Raw genomic sequence first — 13648 nt, forward strand, 5'->3', positions numbered from 1 at the left:
CGGACCCTCCGGGACCGTCACATCACGGGTCCGGGTCCGTTTACCCATAATGTTGACCAAAGTCAACTTTAATCATTTTAAAGCCAAATTTTTTTGCAACTTTCACAGAATTTAACATATAAGCTTTTCGCTACGCGCCCGGGCTGCGCACGCAGATCGAGGCAAGTAAAATGAGGTTTTCAAGACCTCGGAAGCACGGGATGAATGAGAAAACAGGTGATGACCCTTTGGGTCGTCACATAAGCTTAACCTCTACGTCTGCATCATGGGTCTCACTGAATTTGCACTCCAAGTATTCTGTCTTGGTTCTACTCAGTTTGAAACCTTTAGACTCCAAGGTCTATCTCCAAACCTCCAACCTCGCATTAACTCCGCTACGCGTCTCGTCTATCAACACTATATCATTAGCAAATAGCATGCACCAAGGCGAGCCCTTGGATGTGACGCGATAGTACATCCATCGCCAAGGCAAACAAAAATGGGCTAAGAGCCGATCCCTGGTGCAATCCCATCACCACAGGGAAATGGTCCGAGTCACCACCCACAGTTCTCACCCGAGTCGTAGCATCATCATACATATCCTTAATCACCCTAGTGTACGCTACCGGAACGGCGCTAACCTCTAAACACCTCCACAGGACCTCCCTCGGAACTTTATCGTATGTCTTCTCAAGGTCAATAAACACCATGTATAAATCCTTCTTTCTTTCCCTCTACTGCTCCACTAATCTCCTTAACAGATGAATCGCTTCCGTAGTCGAACGTCCCGGCATGAATCCAAACTGATTCTCGAAAATAGACACGCACCTCCTCACCCTGGCCTCCACTACTCTCTCCCAAACCTTCATAGTGTGACTCAATAACTTGATATCTCTATAATTGTTGCAATTTTGGATATCACCCTTGTTCTTGTAAAGTGGAACCATTGTACTCCACCTCCATTCTTCGGGCATCTTCTTTGCCTTAAAAATAACATTAAACAGCCTAGTGAGCCACTCCAAACCTGTCCGCCCCGCGCTCTTCCAGAATTCTACCGGAATTTCGTTTGGCCCCGCTGCTTTGCCCCTGCACATCTTACGCATCGCTCCTTCCACCTCCTCTACCGTAATCCGCCTACAGTACCCAAAATCCCGCCGACTCTCGGAGTGCTCCAACTTACCCAGCACAATGCATCTATCCCCCTCCTCATTCAACAGTTTATGGAAGTATGTCTGCCATCTTCTCCTAATGAGTGCCTCGTCCATCAACACTTTACCATCCTTGTCCTTGATGCACTTAACTTGGTCTAAGTCACGGGCTTTCCTCTCCCTCACCTTGGCCAACCGGTACAACCTCTTGTCCCCACCTTTGCCCTCGAGCTCCTCGTACAAACGAGCAAATGATGCGTTCTTAGCCGTCGTAACTGCTAACTTTGCCTCTTTCTTTGCCTTTATGTAACACTCCGATAAGTCCTTTTTTCCTCCTCATTTGTACTCTCTACTAGCTTCAAATAAGCAGCTTTCTTAGCTTCCACTTTACCTTGAACCTCTCCATTCCACCATCAGTCCCCTTTATGACCCCCAGGAGAACCCTTCGTGACCCCTAAGACCTCTCTAGCAGCTACCCTAATACAATCCGCAGTCATGGACCACATACTAGACGCGTCCCCCATACTCATCCAGGCCCTCATAGCCAACAACTTCTCCCCTAACTCCTGAGCTTTGTCCTTGGTCAAGTTACCCCACTTGATCTTAGGTTGCCTGCACCCCGTCCTCTTCCTCCTACTCCTCTTGATCTCTAGGTCCATAACTAGGAGCCTATGCAGAGTCGTGAGGTACTCACTCGGGATGACCTTGCAGTCAGTGCATAGACCTTTATCGCATTCCCTGCAGAGAAGGTAATCAATCTGAGTCTTGCCCATTGAATTTCGGAAAGTAACCAGGTGCTCTTCCCTCTTCGGGAAACTCGAGTTAGCTATAACCAAATCAAAAGCTCTAGCAAACTCCAACAGTGAATTACCTCCCTCATTCCTGCCCCCCAAAACCGTACCCGCCATGCACATCATCATAACCCCTAGAACTAGCCCCAATATGACCATTGAAATCTCCGCCAATGAACAACTTCTCTATGTGCGGGATTCTACACACCATCTCGTCCAAATCATCCCAAAATTGCTTCTTGACCTCCTGGTTCAAACCTACCTGAGGAGCGTATGCACTAATCACGTTTACAGTAAACCCACCAACTACCAACTTAATACTCATCAACCTAGCATTCACCCTCCTAACCTCAACCACGAGCTCCCTGTCTACTAGAATACCTACCCCATTTTTGCCCCCTGCGCTCCTTGAGTACCATAGTTTAAACCCGTCTACATCTCGTGCCCTAGTACCTTTCCATCTAGTCTCCTGAACACACGCTATGTTGATCTTCCTCTTCTGAAGAATCTTAGCTAACTCTATAGACTTCTCTGTCAACGTCCCAATGTTCCAAGACCCAATTCTCAACCTAGAGGCTTTCTTACCCCCCTTCCCACCCTTGGACCCCACCCCCAGCCCCGCCCGAGGACATGACCTTACTCTCTCATTGTTCACTACCGCCACTATAAGCAAAAGGTATTAGGAACGAAGGACTACAAGCTACGAACCCAAAAGCTAAAAACAACTCAAAAGAACGAAGGAATACATAAATTATATTAATTAAAAAAATCTATAAATACTTTCATGGAATATAACGAGATAGTGAATACAATGGAATACATGGAATACAGCGAGATACATTGAAATACAATGGAAAAAAAAGACAATGAATACAATGAAATACATGGAAATACAGCGAGATACATTGAAATATATTAACAGAAAGTTCAAGTTGCTCAGCCCCAAACTCCGCCATCTTTATTCAAGAACAACCCTAATGTCGTCTCAGCAGATGGAAATAACAATTCCCTCGGAATAGGAACCTCAATTTTCACTTTCTTCTTATCTACCACATCGTCCTCGCCGTCGACGATTTTCCTTGGAACAGGAACCTGAATTTTCAGTTTGTTTCCATCGATAACCGGTGAAACGATATTGTTTTGATCGCCGGCGATTTTCAACGGAGGAATGGAATCAGCCGGAGTTTTCATCATCATAAACTTCAAAACTTTGCAGTTCAAATCCATGGCAAAGAGATGAGATTCGAAACTGTACAAACAAAAATATCTTTGAGAAGCTCTGTAAAAGTAAGATGAAGGTGGAAGATGAGAGAGATGGAGAATAGATATGAGGTAAGGGATACGAGAAATTTGAGGGGATAAGAGAAATTTGAGTGGAGAGAGAAAAATAATACAAAGCTTATTTTATGGCTTAAGGGTAGGAGGTGACCATAAATAGATATTTGGCTATAAAAATCAAAAGGAAGCTATGGAATATAATTTCTTAAAATGATATTTATTTAAAATAAATAAGGTATCAACCTTTGCTATATGAGGTAGCTAATCCTTAAATAAATATGTGATATTTGTACATCATGCCTTTTACAATTTTAAAATTAAGAAAATAACCTTTTTAGATCTCTTACATGTAAAAACAAATCTCCCATGTATAATAAAAGAGATAGAGTCATAAAACTAAAAACAAGTTTGTAAAGAGCCACAAAATCAATTGACCTTTAGTTTTTGAAAAATATCTAAAGTTTAGTAGTGTTTATAAATTTTAGACTGCAAACTTCTTCTTCTTTCATTTAGCTGGTTGACTCCCATAGGCAGAAGATTCCAATCCAGTTGGAGTCCGTTAGAGCTAGTTCCATTCCTTCAGGCTTCAGCCCTGAATGTCTTTCCTTCTATCTCCCCAGTTCCACAATTGATTCTATCTTTGAAAAGGCTACTAAGGATCGAATGAAGAATGAAAAATATCCATTAAAGCCTACGGGATAAGAAGCACATAGCAAGTTTGATTGTTAGGTTTTAGTGTATTATATGCTTTTATAATTTAGGAACTGTTACTACTGATCCTATGGAGGTTTCAGAAACATTTTTCAAGTTCGAATTTTGTTCTTTGAAATAGTGTAGGTGCTTGTTGAGTCATAAGTTTAATACTTAAGGTGAAATGCTTATTAAGGAACAAGAAACTAAATTAAGATGTTGGTGAAAAAACTTAGGATAATTTGAACTTTAGACCATGGGTTTAAACTTTGAACTGTCAATGACTAGCTTCAGATTGGTGGTCTGAAGTTCGAACTACCAAAACCAAAACTCTAAACATTCAGGTCTAACGTTAGGCTATGCCAAAGCCTTACGTTCGACTTATGGTCTGATTTTGGCTATGATATTTCAAATTTCACACAGATCTAAAGTTTGAAACCTCATACCCCAAAGATTTGAAGTTTGCCTTTGTAAACTTATGGCAATTTTAGGTTCTCAACCCCCCACACTTAAACTCTTGCCCGTCCTCGGGCAACTTAAAATTAAGCGCATAGGCAAAAACTCCTTTCAAAACATACTCAAGCATCACACCAATGACAATGGTTTATATCAACGCTTAGAACCCAGCATATTTCGTACCATTTCTCAAGTTCTAAACTCATGCCAAGATTATTTAAAATATTTGTGAGACTCTTCTAACATCCTAGCCTAAAAAATTGACTCCACTACATTCCTCTTTGTGACTCACTTCTTGTGCAAACTAAAGATACGAGTTCCTTACCAATCCATTGTAAAGCATGTGCCCTCACCAATAAAACAAAGAGAGTAATCAGTCCACACACACTCAAATATGAATTCAAGTATAATTTAAGGACTCACAAAATGAAATAATTCACTCACTCTCGCAAAGAAACTCATGTGCCCCCCAAAGCTCGTACCATAGGCTTGCCCGTAATGTAAGTCGCTACTAATTTAGGCTCGCAAAGTCTAGGATCAATTAGGTCTTCATGGGTTGTAATGTAGGCTACGGGACGGGTAGAATAGATATGGATAGTAGTGGTTAACCCTCCTAAGCACTTTTAATACAATACACATTAACCTTTAAGCACATCATCTTCATGATCACTCAATATATTGCTACGAAACCGTAAATAACGTAGCCCATTGACTTTAAGCACATCTATATAAGCACTAGCACATATCAACGTGAATTGGAGGGTTTTTTTTTTAGAGTAATCTTTTCAACAAACTCCATAAGTTCATATTTCCAGCTAGTGGCTTTCTCAATGTACACACGCACCTTTTGGCCGTTCTATGGTTCCCCTAAAAAAAAAAAAACTACCCAATCTCTTCTCCCTCACTTCTAGCGACTTAAGTGCTTTCGGAGGTAAAGGTTCAACAAGATTTAATTAAGAGCAATGGGATTCGTCTTGTACTGTGGGTACCAACGAAAAGGCTTACATGCTCAAATGGGCTATCAAAGGATAATTTTTATCACTGGTAGGCAGATAGGCTCAAGGATCAATCAAAGAAACACCTATATCATTTCCTAAACTCACAAGACTTAATTATTTCGCTTCGACATACACACGGGACAAGTTCTAGACTAACAATGAATGGCACAGAGTACAACCAAAATCTCACCTCACACAATGCACATGACTTACTCAGGACGGCTCAGACCCGACTCTCAAGTTAAAGCACTCGCGCAATTATAATATAATCCAAATACTAGGAAGTAACAGCAGGAGTCAATAGACGAGCCCAGGCGTCAAGAGAAACACAAACACTCTCAAGGTATATAATCACAAGAATAAAGAAGTAAGTACTTAGTGCAAATGCTCCAGCTCTAAGCCCCAACATAAACATGTCAAAACGCATAGATATCCCGTTCTTCCCATTCCATTATCAGTAAAAAAAAATATAAAAAAAATAAAAATTAAAAAAACTTTTTGTATTTTTCTTTAGACTTTAAACCCTCAAGAAAACTGTCTAGGCAATCCATCGTCGGGCAAAGTCCAAAAATTCTTTTACACGGTTTGATAAAGAAAAATCACCTAAGACTACCCGGTTCAAAAAAAATGGCATCCTTGGGAAAGAACCGTGGTTTAAAGAAAACCCGGGATTACGCCAATAAAAAGGTGACTACAATTATACAATTACAATGGCCTTCAGTGTGATCATCACAAAATGTATCACTAGCAATTAGACACATGCCACAAAAATCAAATTCTGACACCCCCACCCCACACTTAAGAGAGTGCATTGTCCTCAGTTGTACCATATCATAGAAGCAAAAGAGAAATAATCAATAGTAGAGTGGGTGTCAGAAACTCCCTCATCATGTCTCAGGCTGCAGATGGGGAGCGGTAGCACCCTCGGTCCGCAATGTTGATGGATCCTCCAATGTGACACCAGGTGTGTCAACGGCTGCTATCATCTCACCCTCCCTAGTCGGAGCAGCCTCCCCAATAACCACATCTCGAACCTCAGTAGCAGTGCCAACAGTAGCACTCAAAGCAAACAATTCCGCATCCCCCGGCTCCTCAAAATCTGTCTGGATTCCAATGTGCCGTACCTGTCTCTGTCCACGAACAGCCTCGAGCAACACATTGAACTGCTCTCGCATCCACTGATCTCTAGTCTCCTGTGCGGCTAGCAAAGCACGGTCTCGCATGGCTAACTCTGTTCGTAACTGCTGAAGTGCGCTCTCCGTATCAGTGATGCGCGTACCATGGCCCTTTTTCTTTATAGATGTTTCTGATGGGTCCTGAACAGAGCAAATATCATGGACCGCCGACTCAGTGCTTTCACGAATCTCATCATCCCTCTCAGTCAATTTGTGTTTAGCAAGCAATGCGGTCAAAGTGTGCACAAAGTAAAGTGTCCACTGCATGTTCTTTCTGGTCTTCGCCACTTGACTTCGTAGGATTGCTCCAACGTTCACCAGGATACCTGTCATGATGGCATATACCAAGAATACTCGCTCCCAAATCACCATAGACTTGTGCGTTGCTGGCATGAATCTGTTGCAGACCCAATTCAACCATATTTGAGGCTCCCTGTTCATGTACGTCTTTGCCAACCCATCAGCAGCTTGCCACTCAGCTGGTCCAGATCCCCCACACAGAACTTCAAGTATGTGGTTCACATTCGGTCTTTGTTCTCTCCTCCAGTACTCTGAGTCGGACTGTGCAGGTATGCGGTAGTACTTATTTATTGCCGAGGCAGAAATATCAACTTGAGCCCCACGAACCCAAACAATGTCAGTGCCCCTGTCAGGGTCCCAGTTGGCATACAATTCACGCACAAGAGTCAAATTTGCTACACCCTTGGGTCCTTGAGCAAAGCGTGTCCACCCATTCTGCTCTATGACTCGCAAAATATCCGGAGAACTTGACTTGGTAGCCTTAAAATTCAACGGTCTTTCAAAGAGTAGTGGATTGATTTGTTTAGTCTTTATATGCTTCCATTTGTTCCACGCACTTTCACTCACGAACTTCTTATCCCACACGTTGGTAGCCTTTGGAACACTCGGCTCCTCTTCACCGTCGGGTAACTGAATCGCTCCCTCCTCATCATCATCTGAGTCCTCTTCAGATTCTGACTCGACAACCCTTGTCACCTTGCCCTTTTCCTTCACCTCAGCTACTTTCCGTTTCTTGGCTAGTGGTGGTTTTGAAGCCCCCTCTCTAATTTGCACCGGAACCTCTCTTGGCCTAGACTGTCGTGCTTGACATGCTCTTTGCTGTATTTGTGCAAGCCCCTCAGTGCTCAGATAGGTAGCCTCAGGGTCCACCTCAGAAGTTCCAGTCTTTACCTTATCATGTCTAGCCTTTGTTCGTGCCTCTGTATTACCCTTCTCTGCTACATTCTTGTCAGTTGGTGCTTTCTTTGGGGGTGGCTTACCACTACCACCGGCTCCATGGCTTCTAGTTGGTGTTTTCGAGACGGCCATATCGCCTGCAAGAGATACAAAACACATATTAGTATAATGTATAACCTTAAGTCATAGTGGTATACATCGCACCCCACACTTAGCCCGAAAGTGTAAGTGTGCAACCAGGGTACAAATGCCTACTACAGCTTAATGACAGTGATTTAAGGTTAATGACAGTGATTTAAGGTTACTTCTCATCATGGAAAATCAAATGGGTAGGCAAACACACACGTCGCGCGCGAGTCGTGCCGAAGTTGGCCGCGGGTTGACATTTGTTCTAAAACGAATGCAATTTAAGTGCAAAGACCCCCAACGGCTAGCCCACACCCAAGAGATGTTCATATTACCAAAACAATGAGTTTTGCTACTCAGATTTCACAAAAACTAACAAAATTCTCAATCGGGCAATTTGTGGAACATCTTATATGCATAATTTCTACCCTCATGTATCAATGCAAGTAACATGTGCTTTGCCCTTCCAATTTGAGTGAGGTAGTGGGAATTGTAGTTTACACCTCACTATGAATAACAACCAACAAAATCTAGAGAAAATTATGCTCTAAAATTCACAATTCAATTACTTCTACCTAAAGTAACCCATAACAAGAACTTGCAAACAAGGAGAACAACTATAACTGACGCAAGGGGGGAGGGTGGTACGAAACTATATGAAACACACAAAAAAAAAAAAAGCGGAACACTGTGCACCGCAATTGATACATGTGAACGAAACAAAACGGAACACTGTGAACCAAACTTGGAAAAGAAAAGAAAAAAAAGAACCTCACAAGCAATTGACTTACCTGATCTTGGATGGCAGAATGTAGAACGAGGGGTGGGGGGTGCGAAATTGGGGAATATAGCTATTAGAAATAACTAGTATCCGTACCCGCGCGTTGCGCGGAGAATATTAAATATATTTTTTTATAAAAAAATTTCACTTGAAAAATACGGTAGACACAATGGAGCATAAATATTATTATTTATTGAACATATAAATGCATTGGATATTCATACATCAAAGCCATGAAAAAACGCATATCCATTACAAATACAACTAATTAAGGAAGATAATGGAACCTTGGGTTATTGACAATATTCTAATACATGTATTAGGACTTCTCATAAAGGCACCAAAACAAAGATCAATATTTGGTACACATTAATAACATTCCTGTTAAATGCAAATAACAAAATATTCCTTTGAACTAATACCAAAGCATCAAGCATTGAGGGAAAGATCTTTGATAGGCAACTATTATAAACATAATAAGGTATTTGTTAACACAAAATATCACCTGTTTTGAGAGATGAGATTGCATAGATCGTAATTATTTTAAGGCTTCTTCATCATCATCACTCAAGGAATTGAAAAACAATATGGAAGGAATAATTCACAACGTAGCAAGAAACATGAAATAAGCTTCAAGATTATTAACTTCAAGACTACTTGCCACGACATGAAGTCCTTCTTCTGTTAGAGCAATTAGAGCAGTTGACAAAATTAATTATAGCTGCTCAATGCATATTTTAGAAAGAACACTTGAAATTATAGACTTTGGCCACCTAAACTTCTCCTCTATTTCTTTAGATGTCACCTCAGTTCCAAAGGTTGAAGAGAATAAACCTTGAATAGACAGGAATTTTTAAATTTATGTGTTTACAATTCTCTATGCATTCCATGAAGCAATTAGGTAAACGTTCATTTTTGTTGTTTATTAAAGATATTCTTTTGGCAGAAGATGATATTTTAATATGTGATATCAGTCAACCCAATTCCAACTTGAATAAGAGAATTGTGTTCATTCCCAGAGGAATTAGCTATTCATATAGCAACATCACGAACCATGTCATGCATCTTCACGGAATCAAAATTATTTTTCCTTCTACCTGATTACTTTGGCATTTGTATCCTTTCTACAACCTGCAATCTCAAGGTATAGAAATGAATTTTTTTTGATCTTTAAGTGCACCATGGTAGTTTGATATGAAAATGAATGTAACTCTACAGAAATGCGAGTAAAATAAAATAGAAGTGTTAAATAAATGAAATTACGCTGCAAAAAAGAGAGGCGATGAACCAGCAAAATAAAAAACTTCCAGTAAGAACATGCAAAGTTGTGAAAAGCAAAATGACTAAAATTCAAAACCGAGTTCATAAGAATATTTGCACAAATCTACAAAGAATCCGAACATAATTTTTGTATACATTATAATCAAGAAGCCTTCTTTCTAATTACACAAGCGGATATTGATTTCGACGTGCCTGCATAAAGATGTATTTTTTAAGTTAGGGCAGGCAATGCTGTGAAAAGCACAATATCATAAATTAATATTATAGTTCCAGAAGTACTTTCCAACGGCACAAGCGAATCGTGGTTTCGACATGCCAATAGAGAGATATAATTTTTTTTAGCTCAGGCGGTGAATAGGAGAATTTTTTAGTTCCAAAACATCTTTTACTTTTTGTGTTTTATAAAGGAATTACTGTTCTGTATAAATTGCAAGCGTTCCGACACGATATTCGCAGGCATTAAGAGTAAGAGCTTCTAAAACACAATTAAGTAAAAATATTATCTTAAGAAATAAACATGCAGTATAAAAGCCATCATAGAAACCGTTTAGTCCGAAATACATACCTAAACATAATGATCTCCTCACTGACCCTTATGGTCAAACACAACAAACCAGCAACTGTAGTTGCTATTTTCTTAAGAGGGAGGGTGATCATGGCTAGACGCCTAGACCAGTGCAAAGTACATCTGTTGTTGTGGTATGTGCATTGCAAAGTGGCCTAGGAGAAAAAAGAAACAAATTCATCCGCATGAGTTGAATGAACACAAAATATTGAAACGGAAAGATGCAATAAACTTTGTAGTATACTAACGTGTCGAGACAAAGATACGCCAAGGAGTTGCGTCTTATGTACTCTTCTTTCATTGCAACATCTTTGAAAATAACTTGGCCCGGTTGTACACTTGTGCAACAACATCTTGAAAAAATAAAACACTATTAGAATACCCCACAATAGATTTGATCGAATATATTAACATCTGTATAAATACTATAATTTAGATTTTGTCGAGCAGTCTTACATTAATAATGCTAAAAGGGCTCCAAGCTGCTTTTATAATAAGATTGTAGTCTCTCAGAGAATTTCAACCTATATTCAGTGGCGAAGCCATGATTTGAACCTTATGTGTTTGGAATTCTAGCTCGTTTATGTTACTGAGTTAAAAATTAACAACTTATCCATATTCAATGGACATCTCAAGACAAATACAAGGTATGTACAAATGTTACTGGGTTCGACCAAACCCACCAGACCTATGCTAGCTCCGCCCTGGCCTATATTATATTTTCCCCAAATAAATACACCAGGTGCATAAAAAAATAACAAAATATAAGTAAACAAAATTGTATGTTTAAATTGAATTATATTTGGTTGTTGAAGCGATTTTTTATTAATGATCTCCCTTGCTACATTCCCATCAATCTACATCGAAAGCAAATATCTCATATCTCATATATATAGAACAGTACATGATATTGCATACATGTTTAACTTATTACAACATAATAATTAGACTGAGCATCAGAAATTTGAATATATTTAAAGATATTTAGTTAAATAAATTCATTAATTTTACGGGGAAAAACAAAAGAAAGAATGCAAACCATATACCTTCTGTCAATGTATTTCATAATCACATGCTTTGTTCGGACCCAACATCCAGTAGAGTTATTGGCAAGCTTCCTAATATGATCCAAGTAGAGATCAACTATCTCCTTCCCAACTGCAGATGTGAAATAATACTTTATAAACCAATTATATCAGGAGTGAGAAGAATAATAAGAATGAAAAGGAACTGTAACGCACTTATATGCCGGATGCCATTAAGTCTTCCGAACTGTGAGATCACATTAAATTCGAGTACTAAATGGAGAATGCCTCATTAATCGAATGGTGAATTCAATCATACTTTTTCTGTCAAAGTAAGAAAGAGTAGAATCAAAGAATGGTGTAGCAGAAGACGTAGCAATAAGCTATTGAGAAGCAGTCATATTGTATCGCATCAATAATAGACAAAAGGCTAAAACATCCATTTATCTACAATATTTCATGATGACTAACATGGTTAGCGAAAAGTCAAAATCGTGTACCAAATTTCGTCTACCAAATTAATTTGGTTATACTAAAATTCAATTCAAATTTCAAATAGAAGATAAATCAAATATGTAAAAAGGAGAACAAAGAACCTGTTTTCTATTTGACAAACTTAAGATTTCATGCCTACAACCACCAGTTGGGTCGTCTTCTTTCGCAATCTGTCTTCGGCATTGTTGGTTCTTCGATATATTCATCACTTGTACAAATCTCCTGCCGTTCATATCAATGAAAATAGTAGAACAAACATGATTCTTCGATCTGGTCATCTTGCTGAAATTAGAGGAGTTTTAAATTTCTCCAAAGAAGAGAAGAGAGAAACTATCTCTCCAGCAGTTTTGCTGTGTTAATTTGTTATCCTTATTGTGCGCTCGATTTTGCAATTTCGTGGGATCATGGGGAGTTTCTTATCTTTTAATTTAATTTAATGAAATAATATAGAATTAAATCTACCGGTTTTTAACAAAGAAGTAGGGCAAAAAAAGAAGAACAAAAAACTAAGGAAAACGTGGGTTTCCATTTTTTGGAATTGGAGCAGTTATATATTTTTAGTTTTTTTAGTTTTAAAAAATATGTGTACAAAAAACGTGGGACTTCACAAAACTCCAATAACTGAATTGGTTAATTATTTAAAAAGGTTTAAGTTTTTTTTTTGAATCTCCAAAATTTATTGGAGTTTTGTCCTAAAACATAACACGTGTTAACATTTCGTTGTGACACTTGTCTTAATGTAGTGCTTTTGCTTCTCCTATTCTATATAGATAGACTAGTATAACGTTTTAAGAAGAAAAAGAAAGAAAAAATATTAAAAAAAAAATAAATTAACAATTCGCGAAGTGAGGTGCGCGATGCCCTCACTTCACTGTTTTTTTTATTTTGTGGCTGGCCTGGTCGCGTCTGCCTTCGCGTCTAGACGCGTATTTAGACGAGCCCAGTGCTTGCCATTTTTTCAGTTTTTTTTTTCAATTTAGCCACTTTTGCCCCCCCCCCCCCTTCCCTTTTTTTTTATGATTTCTTCACTCCGAGTCATTCCAATTTGCACAACCTCATTCCTGCAGCATTTATAAACATGTCAATATTTTCCCAATTCAAAAGCAAACACGAAAAAAAAAAAACACAAAAAAAATTGGGTTGCCTCCCAACAAGCGCTGGATTTAATGTCGCGGCACGACGAATTACAACAAACCATGGGTTGCCTCCCAGGAAGCGGCTAATTTAACGTCGCGGCACGACGCGAGCTTTCATCATCACTCCTCATTCGCGTACTGGGGCTCTTCCAAAGTTATTACCACTCTATCCCCTTTTTCTTCGGCCATTCCAAGGTAATGTTTCAACTTTGCCCTTTCACTGTGAACTTATTTGTCCCATCTTCTGATTCAATCTCTACAGCTCCACTTAAGAACATTTGCACCACTCTGAAGGGTCCTGGCCATCGGAACTTCAACTTACCCGGAAACAATCTCAATCTCGAGTTGTATAACAACACTAGATCTCCGGGTTTGAAGTTCCGATCCAAGATGTGCTTATCATGCATTAGTTTCATCCTTTCTTTGTATAATCTAGCACTCTCAAATGCCTGGAACCTGAATTCCTCGAGCTCAGGTTCATCCCAATAATAAGGCCGACAACCACGAAAGAAATTTTTCTTTTGAAC

The 13648-nt window shown here is 39.3% G+C and overlaps 1 long non-coding RNA gene across 1 annotated transcript; it reads right to left on the reverse strand.

Moving 5' to 3' along the window:
* Window positions 1-9982: 9982 nt before the first annotated feature.
* On the reverse strand, window positions 9983-11864 carry LOC109210701. Its single transcript, XR_002065596.1, has 5 exons — window positions 11707-11864; window positions 11512-11623; window positions 10714-10818; window positions 10466-10620; window positions 9983-10092 (listed from the first exon to the last, which is right to left on the reverse strand). It is a non-coding gene; the product is annotated as an uncharacterized LOC109210701 (long non-coding RNA).
* Between the last annotated feature and the right edge of the window lie 1784 nt (window positions 11865-13648).

This window comes from Nicotiana attenuata, unplaced genomic scaffold (assembly GCF_001879085.1).
Source record: "Nicotiana attenuata strain UT unplaced genomic scaffold, NIATTr2, whole genome shotgun sequence".
NCBI classification, from domain to species: domain Eukaryota; kingdom Viridiplantae; phylum Streptophyta; class Magnoliopsida; order Solanales; family Solanaceae; genus Nicotiana; species Nicotiana attenuata.